This window comes from Scardinius erythrophthalmus, assembly GCF_964197995.2.
Source record: "Scardinius erythrophthalmus genome assembly, chromosome: 20".
Lineage (NCBI taxonomy): Eukaryota > Metazoa > Chordata > Actinopteri > Cypriniformes > Leuciscidae > Scardinius > Scardinius erythrophthalmus.
The window spans coordinates 11,448,603-11,457,385 of record NC_138240.1 but is presented as its reverse complement, the minus strand read 5'-3'; the positions used below and the strand labels follow the sequence as shown (position 1 = coordinate 11,457,385).

At 39.0% G+C, this 8,783-nt stretch overlaps 1 protein-coding gene across 5 annotated transcripts in view; it reads left to right on the top strand.

The window, feature by feature from the left end:
• Window positions 1-257: 257 nt before the first annotated feature.
• The window catches only part of rfx2 (regulatory factor X, 2 (influences HLA class II expression)), a 43,121-nt gene continuing 34,595 nt past the window's right edge, over window positions 258-8,783 (top strand). Inside the window, exon 1 of one of the 5 annotated variants that reach the window (XM_081348174.1) lies at window positions 258-513. The gene's annotated coding sequence lies outside the window, so the exon portion shown is untranslated. Of the gene's footprint in view, window positions 514-4,755; window positions 4,841-8,783 lie in introns of those variants that run through there. The other 4 variants (XM_081348175.1, XM_081348171.1, XM_081348173.1 and 1 more) reach the window with 4 other exon arrangements.

Here is an 8,783-nt window from a genome sequence, read left to right as displayed (position 1 = left end):
TAGATATCACATGTTGTATTACTTGTTTTATAATAGGTAATGTAGACTAGCCAATCCTTGCATTCGTTTTTGCTTTTTTTCAGCTGTAATTTGGCAACCAAAGACATGTAACCAAAGAACCTGGCCATTTTATCATCTTTATATAAGCGTTCGCGCGGTAAAGTGACCGGTTTTTGGCGGAGAATAGAAGAGCTGAGGCGCGTTAGTGCGCCGCTCGCCGCGGGAATCAAACATCAACCGCTCGAGACAAGAGACTTGAGGCCGAAGTAGAATGAGTTAGGAGGAGGGGCTCGCGTTTGGCTCCTCCCCCTCGCGCTTTTTAGCCCTTGACGTATGAAGAGGACGGTAGCAACAGTTGCCTCGAGACCCCCGCTCGCCATAGTGACTGTAGTCGTGGAGACAGTTACTTACCAACGGGAGCAACACTCAGCAACAGCAGCAGCAGCAGCAACTGGAGGAGAGAGAGAGGGAAAAGAACAGTAAAGCCAGGGCAGATCTAAGCAAAAGTCTGAGGTGAATATCTTTTTACTGCCTAGAGAGCTCGAAATGAATTGAATGTAAATTTAACGGACCCTGGAGGTTGAGTAATGTACATCTCGACGTGTTTTCACGCCCTGATCTCCTTCGCTGTCTATTAGAGTCACATTAGCACGCTAGTTGGTTAGCTCATCTGCTTTGACAACTTCAGTCAGTTTGTTTGGGGATCGGTTCAACTAATAGCGGAGAAATCCAAGTGAGCTGTTTGTACTTTGAATGCCATACATGTGGGTTATTAACGTTACGTCTGTAAGATTAATATGCTTTATATACGGGTAATTCACGAGCTAACCGGCTAACCAATTACCCAACTAGGTAAACTTTCTTTAAAAGCTGGAAGTGTTTTAATAACAGCTAGGTCTGTTGCTGGAGCAACTTAACCGCTTTGTTCCGCCGTTGCTTTTCTTCAGGAATCGCTTTAATTCTCGTAGAAGTGCGTGAGTTGATTCGACGAGACTGACGTGGACCTGCCCGGTTCCGTGTGATGAACGAGTCCAGGTTAACGTTAAATGTCCTTAGTTTGAACAGAAACCTCGCAAAAATGATACATGCCGTTTTTAGACCTGTCATGTTTCTTTGGGGCTTGAAGCTTCAGGTTCGGACGCATCAACAGGTTGCTAAAGTCAGGATAGCGGTGCCCGATAGAAGTAACAGTTAATGCATTTCTGATAATACGAGCGTCATCGGCAATATTTACTATACAAAGTATTCAAGTGTTATGTTTGTTTAGATTCTTGAATGCAAATATATTTACGTAATTTTGAAGGGAAATGTCATCGCTCAAATCGTATTCTCTTACCTGAGCTAAAATGTTTTGCAGGCTGTTGAAAAAGGGTCAATGATGTTTTTTTGTCATTAAAGTGAACTTTTTATTTATTTATTTTTTATTTTTTAATTATTACTAAGATTTAATAAACTTTTGTCCACTAAATCAACCCACTTTTGACCATAAAATTGGTGTGGTTATGGTAGTCAGAGTGCAGGAAGTCATTCTATTGTGTTGTCATGACTCATGAGACAAGAAAATCATAAATCATAGAGGACCTCTTTAGACCTTTATGACCTTTGCAAAGATCATTACATAAAAATAAAAATAAAACATTTCGTCCAGGCAAAAGCATAGGTTCGGTCAAATACAGTAACACTATGAAAACCCCTTGATGTTCATGAAAATTCATGATTTTTTTTGTTTAATTTTTTTACCATAAAAATATTTTTGCAAAATGAATCTTTATTTTATTCAGGGTGCAAAGGAATTTTAAAAAGGGGTTTTTACTTAATGGTTAGAAAACTTGACATGTTTGAAGTCTTTCACACAAAACTTTTTAATTAATTAATTAATTAATTAATTTTGAAATCTATGAAAATAAAATCAGTACAAAATTTAATTTGGCAAATGTTTTTCAACATTTCATTGTAATTTCCCCCCCTTTTTTTATAATGTTGGAGAGTCTTTGCCATTGACCCAAAATCCAATCTGCAGATCATATATTAAACAGCATAAATTTATATTAATAATAATAAAATAGTTTTTATTCTATATCTTTATTTCCCATGTTTTATATTCTCACATTGTGATATTAAAAAAAATCACAGTTTTAATTGCCATTTGCAAGTATATTCAAAATTTGTCAGAAACCTCAAATTCAAAACTTTTATTGCATTTAGGAATAATAGATATGCATATTTTCCCCACCTTTCTAAACTTTGTTGTAACTAGGTGGAGCTGTGTCAGTGATTTGGAATGCCATACTGTAGTAATGGTGAGCAAATGAGATATGTATTTGCATTGTCGTCATAATGAGATCAGGTCTGCCTGACTCTAACATTTTGACAACAGCTTGACTGTGCTCATCCAAAGCTGCTGTCATTTTTCTGGAGTTGCATCGTGTCGCCGTGGCGATGTTACACCTGCTCGGCAGAGAGCCTGGTAATGAGCCCTCTTCATGACAATAGCGTGTGGTCCAGGTGTCGCCCCTCATTGGGCCGTGCTTCTCTATTGATCTCTCTTTAGCTGAGAGTGTCAGTGCCACTGAAAGCGCAGCTGATAATGAGGGTAATTGGCATAGAGAGAGAGGCAGATCCTTAAGCAACACACAGATCATGTTGGCCGACCCGTTCTTCACTATCTATAACACCATGCTTGGATAGTTTCGATTATTTCACCCTTTCTGCAGCACCGGTTCAAGGATGTTTGAGATGAGGCGTTTCTGCCTGTCAGAGTGGGGGTGTGTTTGTCGCTGTGTGTGACGGGTCCCTCCTGAGCTCAGCTGAAGCTGCAGACGTGTCTGTCAGGTGCTTCACTGAGCTCTGAAATCCTCCTCAAACGCATCTTCACCACGCAACATCTCCAAAGCCCTAAGATCTGGTTTCTGTAATGAAATATGTTGTTACAGGTGCATGTTCAGGCTGGAGGAGAAATGAATGATTCATGTAACTGAAGTTAATTATTGATGAGGCCAGTCGCTGTTTCCTGGGCTGTGTGATGTCCAGTTAGCTAGTTTTTGCGAGGTTTGGTTTGCACACTAAGCTCCCTTTAGCTCAGACCTCCCCCTGTCTGAGTCTAGGACGGTACACTACACTCTGTTCTCTACATGACTGACTCCCACACCAATTATAATCAAAGAATTTCAGTGTTTAAATGTAAATTTGCATAGGCTTCTTTTGCACATGCTTTAACCCAGTGGGCAAATTTGGATGCAACCAAGGGCCCTGAGCACTAGGGGGCCCCGATAACAGGAGGTGTTTAATTCCTGTGCCTCCAAATGGAATTTAAATCAAATAAAATGATGATTTCCATACAGGTTTCCCAAACACTCCTTTTGCCGTCCACCTGTTATTTTTCAGGTAAACAAGTTTCCCGACCCAAACTAATTCATTGGTTCAGCCATACACTACAATTTAAAAGTATGTGTCTATAAGAATTTTGAAAAATAAATTAATACTATTATTCGACAAGGTCGCATTACATTGATCAAACATCTAAGACAATGATACAAAATATTTCTGTGTCAAATGTGTTCTTTTGAACTTTCTCTTCATCAAAAAATCCTGGGGTAAAAAAAACGGTTTCCACAAAAATGTAAGCAACACAACTATTTTAAACATTGATAATAAGAAGAAATGTTTCTTGAGCTGCAAATCAGCATAATAAAATGATTTCTAAAGGATCATGTGACTCTGAAGACTGGAGTAATGGCTGATAAAAATTAATTTTTGCCATCACAGGATTAAATTACATAATAAAAAATATTAAAATAGAAAAGCCAAACCCCAAACGTTTGAATGCAGTGTAAGTTGACATTATTAAAGCTTCAGTTAATGCAAACTGCTTGTTTGATGGCTTCATTGCACATATTATTTGAGATCTGTGCTTTCTAGAAGAGCAGGAATAAGGCATTTTGATAGTGTGTGAGTGACATTGAAATTATTTTAGATCACTGCTTAACTGTTTCTATGGTAGTAATGTGAATGCATGATAAATTTAACCTCACTAAAAGTGGGCTATTTTTTCATGCAATCTTGCTTTGTGTAGCCTATATTATGTGCTTTCAAGGCTTCACATTCATATATAGCATTTTTGTCATTTGATTCTACTGTCTTTTGACAGCTCTTTCATCACAGCTAGTATGGTTTAACTGTTGAAAAAGACAAGTAGGTGAATTTTAAAAGATTAGCTCTTGAATATTAAGTAGTTCACGTTAATGGCGCTTAGTCTTCGTTGTGCTCTTCGTCACGTGATATAATTAATATTAAGTTAAACGTCAACTGTGGGGTGGTTTGACTGTGCAAAATCAAAATCTTATCATGCTGAAATCAATATTTGGCAGAGTTTCACCTCAAAACACCACAGATGTGTAGGTAATTATATATTCTTTAGATTTGTATTGCACACGTGATGAACAGATTAGCTCTAAACCTGTGGGCAAATTCAAAACCATTCGTTCACTTGTTTTGACAAAGCCCCGTAATGCAGTGAAGTCCAAATCAAGCTTTTAATTTGGTTACACACCCACCACAAAGAAAAATAAAGGAATGGGAATGGAATTCCGTGCAACCCAGATCCAAGCAGCTGTTATGTTTACATGGCAACTTGATACACAAATACAGCCAGGGTTATGGAAAGAGAGGGGCTGGGCTGGGGGTGCTGTGTTATTCTTTCAAAAGTCAATGGTTTTTAATCAGCTCTCTTCAATCTCAGTTTGTGGTGATGGACGTGCACAGTCTCGGTTTGCAAAGCAGGTTACAGCGAAAGGAGAACAAAGAGGAAATGCTGGTACAGTATGGTACCATATTTAGCCAGGTGAGGTGACTCACATAAACGCCATGATTTTACACATCCGCTTCCTTTTGAAGTGTCAGTACTGTTCTGGCTGGCGTTTGTGAACTATAGTTTATCACCTATAGACGATCTCTAAGAAATTACCTGTATGACTGACCTTCTTCTGTGAATCATAAAAATATATAATTTGAAAAATGTCTCATTTCATTGCATGGACAAAAATGGTTGAAACATTCTTTAAAATATCTTCTTTTATGCTCCACAGAAGAAAGATGTAAGAAGTAAATGATGACGGAATTTCCATTTTTGGGTGAACTTTCCCTTTAAATCATTCAAGGAAAGCATAACGGGAAGTGATAGGAACATTTACATAACAGGAAGTGATAGTGTGATATTAAATACCTAAATCTGTACATGCAAGTGCATTATTCACCTCATTAGGTCACGTTCATCAATCAGTGCCCATGTTTGCGTCCTGTTCCCAGGTCAGAGTTCAGCTCCAGTCAATTGCCATCATGGAGACTTTATGATTGTTGTAGCAGTGTCTACTGTAACCTTAAACCACGCTGAGCTTTTAATGGACTATAGTAGAGCGCAGCTCTCAAGGAGACAGCTGCAGCGGTCCGTTTTGAAAAGTATTTGTACGTGTGCACTGTGCACCGATGCACCATGGGGGGGGAAGGGTGTCAGAGCGAGTGGCAGATGACAAGATACAGCTCTCCCGTGTGTGTATGCTGTATTTAGCCTGTGTGGAAGAGGCCTGGCCCGGAGCAGATCGCTGCTGTACCCACCTGGCAGCTGCGCTTGTGCTGTAAGGGGTCATAATACTTGAACTACAAGCATTAAAGGGATAGTTCACCCAAAAATGAAAATTAGCCCATGATTTACTGATCCTCAAGTCATCCTAGGTGTATATGTCATTCTTCTTTCAGACGACTACAACCGACTTCGGAGTTATATTAAAAATTGTCCTGGCTCTTCCAAGCTTTATAATGGCAGTGAATGGCCGTTTCTGTTTTGAAGTCCATAAAACTGCATCTATCCATCATAAAAGCGCTCCACACGGCTCTGGGGGGTTAATAAAGGCCTTCTGAAGCGAAGTGATGCATTTGTGTAAGAAAATGAACATACAGATTCCACTACTAAAGCGCAACTTAAGCGAGTAATGCGATGTACTGCTGATATTTACGCTATGCCTTGACGCACTGTGCGATTTATAATAGTCCTTTGCGATTGTTTCTGGTCAGACTGTACAAACATGATCATCGCTGTAATCCATATCACACTGTAAGATCTCAGTTGTCATAAATGTCAGACTGTACGACAGTCAAGATGCGATAAAAACGGACTCACACAAGAAAACTTGTCCGGAGTTTTACATCATCAATCAATGACACGTTCGGTGACAGTGAGCTGCGTTACACGCGGGACTGAAATGGTGGCCACAAAGAAATCTCTAATGTTAGTTTTGAAAAACGTCTCGTCGTAGGAGAAGTCACACTGCAGGACTGTGAGTCAAATCTTCTGACACTGCCAGAATTTCGTCTGAGGTCAAATTTGATCGCAACAGTCATTAATCGGCTGTCGGTGAACATATCAAACTAACGGTCAAAGACTTCAGATTTTAGCCTAGGATCAGAGGATTCTTTTAGGATTGGCAAAATTTATCTCAGACGGCCAAATCGCGGCCAAAATCGCACAGTGTGCACCCGGCTTTAGTTGCGCTTTAGGCACAAGTAGATTGTGTATGGCCGGAAGCTAGAATTTTACTTTGTAACGTGTTAAATATGAATATTTTTCTTACACAAACGCTTCACTTCACTTCAGAAGGCCTTTATTAACCCACCAGAGCCGTGTGGAGTTCGTTTATGATGGATAGATGCAGTTTTATGGACTTCAAAACGGAAACGGCCATTCACTGCCATTATAAAGCTTGGAAGAGCCAGGACAATTTTTAATATAACTCCGAAGTCGGTTGTAGTCGTCTGAAAGAAGAATGACATATACACCTAGGATGACTTGAGGATGAGTAAATCATGGGCTAATTTTCATTTTTGGGTGAACTTTCCCTTTAATGCCTTTAATGCAACTCACCATAGACACGGCTCAATCCGAGGGGCGGGATAAACAGCTGTCTTTCAAATTCCCTCTGCACGCAATAGGACAGCGCTTCAACCAACCAGAGCGTTTTCCAAACAGCGGAGCTAACGTTAGTTGATAGATTCAACTTTTGAATCTGGCCGGCAAAACTACGAACACATCTTCCTTTTTTAAGAATGACTTAAGTGCCGTTCTTTGCTCTTTTCTCAAAGAAAAACTTAACTCCAAGTCCTCCAGAGTCGCGCGGCCAAAGCCGATTTGAAAGACTGTTCGCCAGCAGCATCTCTTCTTTGTTTTCAAGTAGCAGGGAACCGTCGCAACTCTGTCGTCATTATGTTAAGCCCGCGCCGCCTACTCTATACGCGATGTGATTGGCCTGACCCAATTTAGGTTTTTACAGCTCCGAAAGTCAATGGAGAGTTGCTAGACTACCCTGGCTGCAAAATACATTTTGCTGCCGCTAGGGTGCGTCTAGATTTCTAGGCTACCAATTAACTGATCTGAGTTGAAATACACATAAGCTGTTTTGGCACTGACAAAAGCGCATTTAGAAATCAAGCATTAGGCCGTCCTCCTGGCAGTGTGAGCAGCACTGCTGATGATTGAACTTTTTCATGTCTCCATAGATGTTATTATCATGTTTTGTTATTGTGTTCATGGCTGTAATTATCTCTTTATCTTATCTCTCACTCTAACGTTGCTGAAATAGCTTCCTCCTGTAACTTTATACAGAATTGACAGGTTGAAATGCAGCCAAGAAGATTCAGCCTGATAATTGCGTACAAATAGTTATTTTAGCGCTGTTGTTATCGCTCATGATTAGGGATTTGAACAAGCTCCTAACCATTAGTATTAAACTTTGATGCACAACTCACCCCATATTATTTGTGCTACAAACATGAATGAAGACTCAAATTATGTGGCTTGTTGAGGAGATGTTATACTACTTTTTCAAGGAATCAGACTTTTTAATAAAAGGAGGGACACAAGTTATATCTATCTATTCTAACCTGTCCTTCAACTCTGTTTTAGTCTTTGTAGCACTTTTCGTCCCAAGGAGGCATGTAACATGTATTGCTTTAAGTTGCTTTGGATAAAAGGCTCGGTTACACTTTATTTAGAGGGTTTTTATTACATTTTACTACTGACTATAAGTAACTTTGCAACTACATGTCAACTTATTCTACTAACCTGAACCCTAACACTTAACCTAACATTATACTACAGTCTACTAATACTTAAATGAGAGTTAGTTGACATGTAAGTTGCAAAGTTACTACAAAGTTAGTAGAGTGTCTAAATTGGACAAAAACAAAATAAAGTGAAACCAAAGGCTCTGGAAAAATGAATCAATAGTATCTAGGGATCTCAATTAGTGCTTTAAAAATAGTATAGTGTTTGCCCTTCTATTATTATTCTATTATTTGTAAAAAAAACAGTAAACCAAACCAATGAAGATGGAGAATGGGAGCTCCTGCCTGTTTGCACTGTCCATTTTCTTAGTGCTGTCAAAAATAAATGTCCCATTTATGACACTTATCAGTCAAACAGAAAAAGTTATCAGAATGGACAGGGTAGAGATGGTCTTATCATTGAATTTCGTTCAGTTTCGTTTGAGTTCAATTACTGTTTGTGGATACCATAGAAATGAATGAGAAGTTCCATAAACGGAATCATACCTGTCGCACAATTGTCCGTGACTTCTCTTATAAAACATGTTTGTTTGTTTTTGGTGTAAAAAATAGATCAATCCAATATGAATGTTTAAGAGCAAACATGTTTAAGATTAGCCGATGGGCTGTCGTTTCATTAAAAGATAGGCTAATTTATGCGGCTAATTTATGCAGCAAAATACTTTAATATA